This window comes from Melospiza melodia, chromosome W (assembly GCF_035770615.1).
Source record: "Melospiza melodia melodia isolate bMelMel2 chromosome W, bMelMel2.pri, whole genome shotgun sequence".
In the NCBI taxonomy this organism is placed as follows: domain Eukaryota; kingdom Metazoa; phylum Chordata; class Aves; order Passeriformes; family Passerellidae; genus Melospiza; species Melospiza melodia.
In genome coordinates, this window is record NC_086225.1 from 19,844,353 (window position 1) to 19,858,056 (window position 13,704).

Below are 13,704 nucleotides of genomic sequence, written 5' to 3' on the forward strand. Positions count from 1 at the left end.
GATTCTGCTGGAGGGTTTAAATCCAGAGGTTTATTCCATGGTTACAGAGGTCTGAATGTAGGCAACTGCTCCAACAGAATTCTCGGCCGCATGGTCTGATTCACCTTTTAAGCTCAGGGACAGGGGGAGGGGAGGTACAGGTGAGCCACCAACCAGGTGAGAGGGGCAGGGTCTCAGGGGAAGATGACACCCAGACAGGCCAATGACCCCTGGGCCTGAGGGGCATCCTTTGAACTTGACCAACCACACGAGGCCTTGCTGGAATGTTAAGCCTGATTGACAGGACTCACTCAGCATGGGGGCAAGGGGGAAGGGAGAGAGGTATAGGCACACCTGGGGAAGTGACCTGGAAGTCTAAAATGGGACATTACTGCACACCACAACATCCATTAAAAACTTTTTCCTAATATCCAACCTATATTTCCCTTGGTGAAGCTTAAGACTGTGTCCTCTCATTCTGTCAATTGCTGCTTGGAGAAAGAGACCAACCCCCACCTGACTACAACCACCTTTCAGGAAGTTGTAGAGAGCGATAAGGTCACCTCTGAGTCTCCTTCTCTCCAGGCTAAACAATCCCACCTCTCTCAGTCGTACCTCATAAGGCTTGTGTTCCAAGCCCTTCACCAGCCTTGTTGCCCTCCTCTGGACGCATTCAAGCTCCTTAATGTCCTTCCTAAACTGAGGGACCCAGAACTTGACAGAGTACTCAAGGTGCAGCCTCACCAGTGCCGAGTATAGGGGAAGAATGATGTCCCTGTTCTTGATGGCCACACTATTCCTGATACAGGCCAGGATGCCGCTGGCCTTCTTGGCCACCAGGGCACACTTCTGGCTCATGTTCAGTTGGCTGTCAATCAGTACCCCCAGGTCCCTTTCTGCCTGGACACTGTCCAGCCACACTGTCTCCAGCTTATAATGTTGCAGGGGGTTATTGTGGCCAAAATGCAGGACTCAGCACTTGGACTTATTGAAGGTCATCCTATTTGACTCTGCCCATCTATCCAATTGTTCTCGGTCTCTCTGCAGAGCCCTCCTACCTTCCAACAGTTTGACATATGCTCCCAGAACAGTGTTGGGTCCTTTTTCATGGAACTTCCTCTCTGAGTCTTGCTGTCTTTCAATTCAAGCACCTGTTATGCCAGAGCAGCAATAGATTTTCCATACCATCTCCTCATGTTTTCTTCACAATCATGCAGGAAGAACCACATCTCAGCTCATAGGGCGTACCTTCTCTCCCTATCTGGGGGACATCTGCATCTTGTACCAGAACTTCCAATCTGTACTGCTGAGATTTGGAGAAAGTGCTCTTTCATCTCCTCTCTAATCTCCTCTCTGAGTTTCTTGTGATTCTCCTCTATATTATCTTCTAATTTCTGAAGATGTGTTTTCACAGCTGTGATTCTTGCATGTATTGGGCCATGCACAGCATCTGCATATGTTCAGAGCTTCTTCACCATATCAAGCACGGTCTCCTCCCTGTCTGCCTGCTTCATTATTGTTAAAGCAGAAGCGTATTCTTGTGGCCTAAGTAGTACAAGTTTTCGCTACATCACGGATGTACATGATACCGAGTCTAGATTTATAGTGTTTAGGTCATCTGAGAAGACAATCTCTGCCATTGCCATTTCTCTCAAGCATTGAATCCCTTGTTCTATGGTCTTCCACTGGGTTTGGTGCATATAGAGATCGTCTGCACACAGATATCTTTGTGCCACACTTCCCAGGACCTATGCCCAGAGACCGTGAAGGTTAGCCCCCCTCATAATTCCTTGGTCAATAACTGGATCATGTGACAGGGATCCCAAATACCTCACTGCAGTACCATCCAGAATTGTAGCCTCACCGGCAGCATCCCAAAGATGGACTAACCAAGTAATTATAGATTCATCAGGTCTTTGAGTGTAATCCTTTCTTAGGCCACGAAGGTCCTTGAGGGAAAGGGGCTCAATAGTGACTTCTGATCTTGTGCCTGTTACTTTGACGTCTGATTTTGAGTCAGTTACTTTGACTTTGAATTTTGTGTCAGGAATTGGCATTGAGGGTCCTTCCCACAAATCATCAACGTTGATCACTGGCCAATCTGTTTTGCTTGTCTACTTCTTTCCCACAGTGAGTGCCAGTGGCTTAGGCTCACTGTCTGGTTTAGCTACCACCTGAGAGACTAGGGTGTTGGCTGCAGCCTGAGTGACTAGAGTAGCTGCTGATTTATCTATCTCCCTGCCCCCCTGCCTCTATCTGCTGCCCTACAGTATCTAGCAGTGTGCAATAAGCATATGCCAGGGCCCAGCATATTGCAATGATCTTTTTCTCCTTAGAGTCATCATAGCAGTTCTCTTCCAGATATTTCCCCACCTCATCTGGGTTCTGAATTTGTTCACATGAAAATTCCCAGGCTGGGGGACCAGAAAACCAAAAGAGGGTGATAAGCCTGAGTTAGGGGTGAAATCAGTAGCCCAGGTGAGGTGCATGTATACCAGTGCATGCAGCATGGGTAACAATCAAGAAGAGCTGGAGGCCATGGTGCAACAGCAAAGCTATGATGTAATTGCCATCACAGAAATGTGGTGGGATGGCTCACATAGCTGGAGCACTGTACTGGATGGCTACAAGCTCTTCAGAAGAGATAGGAAAGGAGAAGAGGTGGAGGAATGGTGTTGGGGAAGATGAAACAGGAAAGCCTTATAAATATGATTGCCTGCCAAAAGATTTTGAGAATATAGAAACTATAAGCGAGATTGAAATGAAAGCAAGCTTTGAGATCTGTTAGTTACTGAACAACAGGAAAACAATGTTGTGGCCGGCTGAAGGTAATCCCCTTTTAAAGAAGCAATACCCTCTTCTTGCAGACAGGTCCAAGGGTCAGAGCAGACCCTACTAGCTTGGCAGAAGGGGTCCAAAGAGTAGATTTTAGGGTTTAAAATGTAACACAGTATGGTAATGTAGTGATTCTTATAGGCTGTATGTAAATGCTATAGGATTTGTATATTGTACTAGATTGGTTAGTGAGAATTAGAATATTCAACACAGAAGAAGATTTATTGTATTGTAATGGGAACTTCGCTCTCTTACCCCTTTTACTCTCTTACACTTCTGCTCTCTTATGCTTTTACTCTCTTACCCTTTTACACTCTTTCCCTCTCATCCTCTCTACCCCTCTCTTCTCTCGTGCCTGCTCTGAGCTGCAGCTGGCAGCTCCCAGCAGGGCCCTGCACCCACGCCCTTTGCAATAAACTGCAAGTTCCATGACCTGGCTTCAGAGATCTCTCGTCTCTGTCTGTCCCGACCGTCCTACCCCCCGTCACTCCTACAGGGTGGCCCTTAATATTAGGGAGGCTTTTGATACCATGAGTATTGAAACTAATGATGATGAAGTTGAATACCTGTGGGTAAGACTTAAGGGGAAGGCCAACAAGGCTGACATCCTACTGGCAGTCTGTTAACTTCCACCCAACTAGGAAGAAGTGGTGGACAACTTATTCTATAAGCAGCTGGAGAATGTTTCAGGTTCATCAGCCCTTATTTTTGTAGGTGACTTCAACTTGACAGACATCTGCTGAGAACTTAAAACAGCAGAAAAAAGGCAGTCCAGGAAATTTTTAGAGTGTGTGGAGAACAACATTTTGTTGTAGCTGGTGGGTAAGTCCCCCAGGGGAAGGACTATATTAGACCTGTTGTTTGCAAATAGAGATGGGCTGGTGGGAGATGTGGTGGTTGAAGGTCACTTGGGGTATAATGATCATGAAATTATAGAAGTCTCGATATTTGGCAAAATCAGGAGGAACCAACAAGACTTTTACATTGGACTTCCAGAGGGCAGACTTTGGCCTATTTAGGAGACTTCTGTAACGTCACCATTGAGTCAGAAATGACACAGACTCTAGGTCAGAAGGCTAAGAGGCTAAAAGCCCCACGTTTATTGAAACCTCTTCTTTTATACCCTGGTCCGCTACAGGTGGACCTGATTGGTAGTTTAATCAACACATTTCACATGATTGGCTAATTAAGAAGACACCCTTCTGAAAACATTTTTATGAGAAAAACAACTTATTACAAACACCACTTGCAGATAGCTTACCATTTGTTTATCATTCTTCCTCTCTGCCTCCCTAAAGCTTCCCAGACCAATTCATGGGAAAGCTTATCTAGCTTTCTCTCTCTCTGATCAGACTGTCATATCCACACTGTAAAGAATAATAAAAAATGTTCTTACTAATATATTAATGGTAAAAGGAAGGGTAAGACCAACCTTTGTTCTTTATTAGATGTGGAAGGGAACTTAATAACTGTGGATGAAGAGAAGGCAGAGGTGCTTAACCCCTTCTTTGCCTCAGTTTTTTGTGAGAAGACAACTTGCCTTCAGGACAACTGTTCTCCTGGATGAGTTGATGGTATCAGGGGGCAGAATGGTCCCTCCATTATCCAAGAGGAGGCAGTCAGAGAACTGCTGAGATGTTTAGATTTTCATAAATCTATGGGACCAGATGGGATTCATCCCAGGGTGATGAGGCAGCTGGCAGATGAGCTTGCAAAACTACTCTCCATCATTTACCAGCAATCCTGGCTCACTGGTGAGGTTCCAGATGACTGGAAGCTGGCCACTGTGACGCCCATTCACAAAAAGGGTGGGAAGGGAGATTCTGGTAATTATACACCAGTCAGCCTGACCTCAGTACCCGGTAAGGTTATGGAACAGTTTATATAGAGTGTCATCATGCAGTACTTACAGGATGGCCAGGGTATCAGACCCAGCCAGCACGGGTTTAGGAGGGGTAGGTCGTGTTTGACCAACTGTGGGATTCACATTGTCTAAACCTGAGAGAAGCAGTGAGAGAAGCAGAGAAAAAAATGATCAAAACAACTCTTATCTCATTCGCTGCTCCTGTGTTGTGCCAAAATAGAATGAATTATGGATATTGTTTACCAGAGTGATGGTGTTTTGTTTCCTTGGCCTACCAGGGCCAAGCGTGTGTGTGTCGGGACTGTCGGCTGACAGTCACGAGATTCTGCGCAGTTGAGTTGAGTTAGGTGCTTTGTGCAGATTCAGTTTAGATGTTATGAAATATAGTGTAATATAATATAAAATAATATAGTATAATAAAGTAATTAATTAGCCTTCTGATATCCATGGAGTCCTCCTCATCATTTCTCCCTGATGTTGGGCAAAAATATCACCGATAACCAACCCGATCCCCTTTTATGACCAAGTGACCTGCCTCATGGATGCAGGAAAGGCTGTTGATGTTGTGTACCTGGACTTCAGCAAGGCCTTTCACACTGTCTCCCAGAGCATGCTCCTGGAAAAGCTGGCAACCCATGGCTTGGACAGGAGCACTCTTTGCCAGGTTAAGAACTGGCTGGATGGCAGGGCCCAGAGAGTGGTGATGAACAGTGCTGCATCCAGCTGGCGGCGAGTCACCAGTGGTGTCCCTCAGGGGTCTGTGCTGGGACCAATTCTGTTCAATATTTTTATTGATGACATGGATGAGGGTTTAGAGTCTTTCATAAGTAAATTTGCAGACGACACTGTTCTGGGAGCATATGTCAAACTGTTGGAAGGTAGGAGGGCTCTGCAGAGAGACCGGGAACAATTGGATAGATGGGCAGAGTCAAATAGGATGACCTTCAATAAGTCCAAGTGCTGAGTCCTGCATTTTGGCCACAATAACCCCCTGCAACATTATAAGCTGGAGACAGTGTGGCTGGACAGTGTCCAGGCAGAAAGGGACCTGGGGGTACTGATTGACAGCCAACTGAACATGAGCCAGAAGTGTGCCCTGGTGGCCAAGAAGGCCAGCGGCATCCTGGCCTGTATCAGGAATAGTGTGGCCATCAAGAACAGGGACATCATTCTTCCCCTATACTCGGCACTGGTGAGGCTGCACCTTGAGTACTCTGTCAAGTTCTGGGTCCCTCAGTTTAGGAAGGACATTAAGGAGCTTGAATGCGTCCAGAGGAGGGCAACAAGGCTGGTGAAGGGCTTGGAACACAAGCCTTATGAGGTACGACTGAGAGAGGTGGGATTGTTTAGCCTGGAGAGAAGGAGACTCAGAGGTGACCTTATCGCTCTCTACAACTTCCTGAAAGGTGGTTGTAGTCAGGTGGGGGTTGGTCTCTTTCTCCAAGCAGCAATTGACAGAATGAGAGGACACAGTCTTAAGCTTCACCAAGGGAAATATAGGTTGGATATTAGGAAAAAGTTTTTAATGGAAAGAGTGATAAAGTACTGGAATGGCCTGCACAGGGAGGTGGTGGAGTCACTACCCTTGGATGTGTTTGAAAAAAGGCTGGATGTGGCACTTGATGCCATGGTTTATTTGAGGTGTTAAGGCATGGGTTGGACTCCATGATCTTGAAGGTCTCTTCCAATCTAGTCATTCTGTGTGTGAATTCTGTGAATTCTGTGAAAATTCCTTCAAGGTTTGACCCATTCTCTCCCATTCTGCACGCCACTCAGGATTTTCCACACCTCAGTCTACTTCTGGGTCAGGGGACTCATCAGTTCCTCTGGACATCTCAGCTTTCATTCTAGAGAAGTTGCAGTTCATATAGAGGAAGTTTACCTGTTTAAATACCAGGATAGTTGTCTCTAACATTCAGGGGAAACTGAACATTTTCAAAAAGTGACATAACAGATTCAAAGGAGAAGAAGGAAAGGAAAGGAACGGCTGAAAAGCCTCATCCCTTGGTCCTCCTCTAAAAAACTGGGTGCAATTATTAACAAACCCCCGAAACATGCTACTGGAACTGGGATGCAGGGTAGGAGGAAGAAACTATAAATCATGCATATATGGAGCAAACTCCAGTACCTTTATAAACTTTCTATAAATGGTTATCACCAAGCCCAGCCGAATAGCTATTCTAATCCATGCCCCTCTACTGTAAAAACAGTGTGTTAGGGGCAAAACTGGAGCTATCTACAGATAAGAATATAGGCCTAGGGACCAGAAAGTTATTCAAGTCTCAAAAACAACGAGAGACCAGAAACATATGAAGGCCTCCACCCTGAGAGACATTATAAATTCAAGCAACATGGCTACTGACTGCTTTATCCCAATACAGAGTAAGTACAACCAAAATGCAATCTGTACAGGGTTTTTCCACTTCCTCAAACCACACGTTGGGTGCCAAAAAATGTATTTGGCCTGGTTCAGGGAAAATTTTGGAGGAAACCTCCGAATTGGGATGCCTCTAGAAAGCAAATCCAAGTGGCCCCTCCCCCATCTGGTTCAGGAAAAATATTTCCTTGGAGAAAAGTGGAAAAAACCTGTTTATTTAACAGGCAAAGCATTCCCTAGCACAAAAAAAAAATGAACAATATTCAACAATAAAACCTCTTGCTGCTCCAAAGAGATGACAAACTCAGAAAGTCCCCTTCATGGTCTGTAGCTCAACTCAGTCTGTTATCAGTCCCTCTGGCATTGGAAATGCCATGGCCCAGGCCAGGTCCAGTGGGCCAGAGGTGCAAGCTGCTGGTGCTCTTCTGAGTTTTCAGTCCAGAGCAGGTTTAAACAGTTCCAAGAAAAAAGAAAAAACACAGTCTAGGGAACTTCTCTTCCTCAGCTAGCTAAAAACTAACTAAAAAGCAAAGGAGAGCTCTGTCCCGCTGTCTGTTCATGCTGCAGACAACACAGTCCAGGGAGAGAAGGATGCGGGGGAGCAAGTGCAGTTTCTGATAAGAAGCTGCAAGCTTCTTCTCTTCCCCCTTCACTCGTGGAACCAGTCTTAAAGGTGCAAAACTTATTTCTGGGCTAAACAGACTAATGGGGATACAAACATCATAAAGTCACCTCAGGACATGTCATCTGCAAATTTACTAATGTGTGAAAAATGCATATTTTATGATTGGCTTTTCGCAAATATTAAAATGAATATTATATGTGTTATGTTAGAAAGTGATGCTGTATTAATTTTCTTAATGTCCTGGGTTGACTAGATGATGCTTTTATCCCCAATCGTCTAGTTTTTTTATGCTGAATAATAAGTTTTGTATCTTTAAGACTTGTTCCAGAGAGTGAAGGGGGGAGAGAAGAAGCGCACAGTTTTTTTTCAGACACTGCTCTCACTCCTCCACATTCCTGCTCCTGGACTGTGTTGTCTGTGGATAGACAAACAGCAAGACAGAGCTCTCTTTTGCTTTTAGTTAGTTTAGCTAGCTGAGGCAAAGAAGTTCCCTGGACTTTTGTTTTTTCCCTGTTCTTTGGACCTCTTGAAACCTGCTCCAGACTGAACACCCAAGGGAGCACCGGCAGCTGCACCTGTGGCCCACCGGGCCGGGCCTGGCCTGCGACATTTCCAGCACCGGAGAGACTGATAAGAGACTGAGTGAGCTGAGCCGCAACCCGGGGACAGGGTTTTCTCAGTTTGTCATCTCTTACGGAGCAGCAAGGGGTTTTATTGTTTGATATTGTTTAGGTTTTATTTTTTAATAAACAGTTTTTTTCCACCTTTCTCCAAAGAAGTATTTTCTCCCAGACAAGTTGGGGGCAGGGGCCCATTGAATTTGCTTTCCTACCAGAGCCCCTTTGGAGATTCTCTCCCAAATTTGCTCTGAACCAGGACACTTAAGTAGTGTGTTAAATACAGTTTTAGGTTATAACACAATGTTAAAATAAAAACTGTGCTATGTAAGATACTTTTTTTAAGAGAGGGCTTGCACCCAGATAGCAGCCCCAGGACACCTAAATCTTTCAAAGAAAAAGAATTTATTGCTCCCTTATCAGAAGAAACTGACTTCTTCCTGCCTCACTCAGTCCTGAAGATGCCGTCAGGATTCAGAGGAAGAAGTTGACACTGACCAGACAAACTCCTGTGTTTGAATGGAAGTTATGCATCATGTATGAAGTGTATGAATATGCAACAGTCTATTGCTTTAAAGGGTCAATCCTCAGTTAAGGTGTGTCCTTTTTCAGGCTTATTTTGCCCAGAAAGAAGTATCCGGTGAGAAAGAGTGAAAAATCCCCCCAGAGTAAAAATCCATTTTGAATTAGGTGAAATGTCTAGGAGAAGTGAAAAGTCTGTAAGGCCAAAGCTGAAGGGAAAACTGCAGGACAGAGATTGTGAGGAGACAGACAAAAAAACCAGAAATTATTACAAGGGCAGTCCGCCCTGACCCAGGAATTCTTTTTGATAAAGAGGAACTGGCGATAAATGTCACACAGAGTCCATAAGAATGAATATGTCTGAACCTATTGTGGAACTGTATGCATATGTATTTGGAAGGGGAGATAAAAGGAGATCTGAAGTTCTCAGAGGCACGCATGCCCTTTAGGGCAAGAAATCTCCGCATGCGTCCAGCGCTGCATTAAACATACGTACCAGCTTTACAACTTTCACAAAGTTGTGGAGTTTTCTTCTTTTCTCCACAAAACATTCTGGTGAGCAAGGCCAGAGAAGGAGATACCTTCTCTCTCCGCCTCTGTCCCCGCAGGGGCAGGGGAGAACAGACAGACTCCTAGGCGTGTCTCCGGATTTTCCTGGAGGAGGCTCTGCTCGTCTCCTGCGAGGACAGACAAGGACCTGCTGGCCTGCGGAGGAGAATACGGTATGTATTGAGGGGCCCCTGGGGAAAAAGAGAGAGATAGGGAGTAAATCACTCAGAGACGTCTGAGTGTAGCTGATGGAGCAACTATATTAGAGACGGAGGTTCATTGTTCTGATAAAGCAGACCGCTAGCGACCCTGGGGGTAGGTCGGGTGAACCCGTGTATGTTTGTGCATGTGTGTGTGTGTGTGTGGTGTCCGGACACTGTGTCGCTGTATGGTTAATGCATTATGTGGTCAGTGCACTGTGTTTGTAATCGTGCAAGTGTATAAGTGTATGGTGTATAAAAGAGAGTAGATCTACAGTGCTCTACAGTGCGGGGGGGGGGGGGAGTTTCCTACCCGTGACTGGAAGGGCCGAGTGAGCACTGGCCGGGGCAGGCTGTGGGGGGCGGGGAGCGCCCGGCAAAGAAAAACAGAGCAAGCAGTGGAGAAGCGTGAGTGAGGATGTTCATTGTGTAAAGGTGGTAAATTGTGGTGTAGATCGTGCACGCTTTCACCGTGGCTAGACGAACGCAAGGGGTTCCTCTGCCCTGGTGGTTTGGACTTGACCCCTGGGAGTTTGTGAATCCTTGTGAATTATTGGATAGATAGAGGAGATGAACGAGTTCATTTAGAGGGGCTCTACCGGACTTCAGCTGGTAGTATAGCAAGTCTGGACTGGGAACAGCCTGCCGTAGAGGATTTAGAGTTCCCTGTAATAAACGGAATAGCCTGCCTTTGCGGGCAATTTTGGGGAGCCTTTGGTGCATCAAGAGGCTGGCACGCTGTGTGGGTATTATTGCAGTGTGGAGTTTGTGAGACACGCTGGTATTGCAGTTTTAATAAGCATCAGGGCACATGCCCCGAGGGTAAATTGAAGTTTCCTGATCAAGCTAATTCAGAACCTAAGATCTTAAAGCTTGTGTGTGGGAAATCGCATCTGATACCTGCCACCTGGAGTGTGTGGGAGGAAGACTGGGAAACTACTGTGAAGCTCTGTAAAGAGAGGTTTGGGTGGAAGCGAGATAGGGCAAGGAAAAGGAGATAATGGGAACTAACCAGAGCAAGGAAGTCCCTCGGGCTAGCCCCTTAGGGTGCATCTTGGCCCACTAGAAAGAAGTCACCAGTAGGCGGGGCTCTGAGAATAAAAAGGATCTAATCCAATATTGCACACGCTGGTGGCCCTTATACAGGTTAGAGGACGGAGCAAAGTGGCCGCCCACTGGAACCCTAGATTATGATACCTTACTGCAGTTAATGCTGTTTTTACGACGGGAAGGTAAATGGGATGAGGTTTCGAATGCTGATATGTTTTTTGTTTTAAGAAATCACCAAGAATGGCAAAGGGACTGTGGGATCAAACCACCCTCAGATCCACTGGTCTTGGCCCTTGAAAAGGAAAACAATGCAAAGAGAGGGCAAATCAAACGCTGTTGTTCAGCATGTAGTATAGGACAACAGTGTATGAGATTAGATAAGGTTTATCATTCTGAGGAGCAAGAACGAGATACATTTCAGTGGATGAAAGCTCCTCCTAGAAGGAGGGAGGTTGAGGCTGAAGCTGAGGATGAGGATGAAGGGAGCTTCCCCAAAAAGGAGGAGGACTCAGGTGGGGAAGGCACATCCACTAGAACCCACCCCAACCGTGGTAGTCCAGTTGCATCTAGAACTAGGAAGCAAGTAGTGTTGCAGGCCCCTCTGCGAGAGGCAGTAGGACCAGAAGGAGGGAAATTAATGATTAACGTGCCATTTAGCACTCTTGATTTAGAGGCATGGGAAAGGATTGCTGAGAATTATCGTGTTGATCTGATACTCACTGCCAAACGTCTACGATATGTTATCAAACAACAATCCAGATTGGGCTGACATCCAGCTACTACTAGATGCTTTCACCGAAACAGAAAAACAGCTGATCTTAAAGACAGCAAAGACTTTGGCAGAGGATTACTGCAAGGCCACACAGCTAGATGTAAAAGAACATTTCCCCCTCCAAGACCCAGAATGGGATCCTAATGTATCAGCAAAAGTAAAGAAATTAGCAGAGTATCAAGAGTGGATAGCAACAGGGGTAGAAAGAGCTATTCCAAAACCCATAAACTGGTCTGCCTTATATTCCCTTAAGCAGGGGCCTTCTGAGACTCCATCTGAATTTCTAGAGCATTTAAGGGATACTATGCGTCGTCATACATCATTGGATCCGGGGTCTGAGATAGGGATAAATCAACTGGTTAATTCATTTTTGGGTCAGTCTGCTGGAGATATTAGATATAAACTTCAGAAAATTTGGGGACCGGATAGGAGGAATCTTGAAGTCTTGCTAGAGGAAGCCCGCAGGTTATTTAGTAACCGGAAAGGATATAAACAAGGAATGAAAAGGTTGGTGGCAGTGGTACAGGAGGAAAGGCAAAGAAAATACAACCAGGGACCACCGAGACAAGGACCACCTCGGCTAGGCAGGAACCAGTGCGCAATCTGCAAAAGAGTTGGTCACTGGAAAGATCAATGCCCAGAACGGAGATGGGGTGACCAACAAATGGCTGCACATGTACAAAACAACTGAGGAGGACCGGGGGATTCTGCCCCAGTAGATCCACTGGTTATAACATTGAGGCTGGAGGAAGAAGGGAAAAGAGTGGAATTCTTGGTTGATACAGGAGCTACATATTCATTTTAAAATAAAGCTTTAGTACCTGTGGAAAATTATTATGTTGTAGAGCAATGGGCAACTGGCCAGTCTGAAAGGGCATATTTTTTGCAAACCTTTGAGGTATAAATTGGGAAAACAATGGGGTATTCATAAATTCTTGTACATGCCCAATTCACCAAGGGCACTTTTAGGCAGAGATTTATTGGAGCAGTTACAAACAACCATTACATTCAAAAATGGGGAAGTTACTCTGGAGGTGAATGATCAAAAGTACATAGAGGTATTAAGTTTAACCCTAATAGCTATTGAAATTAAGGAAGAAATTGATGAAGAAATACTAAGTCAGGTATTTCCCAGGGTGTGGGCCTCTGATGTAACGGGGAGGGCGAAAAATGCCTCCACAATTGTAATTAAGCTCAAGGAGGGAATGCAACCAGTGAGAATCAAGCAGTACCCCCTAAAGAACGAGGATAGGGAAGGAATCAGCCGAATAATTGAAAATTTTCTGCGGCTAGGGTTACTGAAAGAATGCCAATCTGATTTCAATACTCCTATTTTACCTGTTCGGAAATCTGATGGGTCATACCGGATAGTAGAGGATTTGAGGGCTGTCAATAAAATAACAGAAGATTTGTATCCGGTGGTAGCCAATCCATATACTTTATTAATTTGTCTAACACCTGAGCTGACCTGGTTTACAGTTTTAGATCTAAAAGATGCCTTCTTTTGCCTCCCCATCCATGAAGCCAGACAGAAAATTTTTACATTCGAATGGGAAAGCCCTAAAAGTGGGCACAAATCCCAGCTCACATGGTCCAGATTGCCACAGGGTTTCGAAAATTCCCCTACTCTGTTTGGGGAGCAACTTGCAAATGATCTGGAGTCCTGGGAAGCTCCACAGGAAGAAGGAAGGCTTTTGCAGTATGTGGATGATCTTCTAGTAGCCACTCAGACGAGGGAAGCATGTGTGGTCTGGACGGTAAGCCTTTTGAATTTCCTAGGACTCCAAGGATACGGAGTATCAAAAAAAAAGGCACAAGTAATGAAACAGAAAGTAATCTACCTGGGGTACGAGGTGAGTGCTGGGCAATGGACTTTAGGGCAGGCTCGCAAGGAAGCCATATGCCAAACCCCAAAACCCCATACAATAAAAGAGCTCTGAACCTTCTTAGGCATGGCAGGATGGTGTCAGCTGTGGGTTTATAATTATGGACTGCTCGTCAGATCCCTCTATGCTCTTATTGCTGATGGAAGCAGTGATTTCCAGTAGACAAAAGAAGCCACACGGGACTTTCACCAGCTGAAGAGTGCTCTCATGTCAGCTCCAGCTTTGGGACTTCCAGATGTAAGTAAACCATTCTTCCTATTTTCCCATAAAAGACAGGGAATTGCCCTGGGACTACTGGCTCAGGACTTGAGTCCATACGGAAGGGCAGTTGCTTACTTCTCTAAGCAACTAGATGCAAGAGCCAAAGGATGGCCAGGTTGCCTCAGAGCTGTAGCAGCAGTTGTGTTGAATATTCAAGAGGCACACAA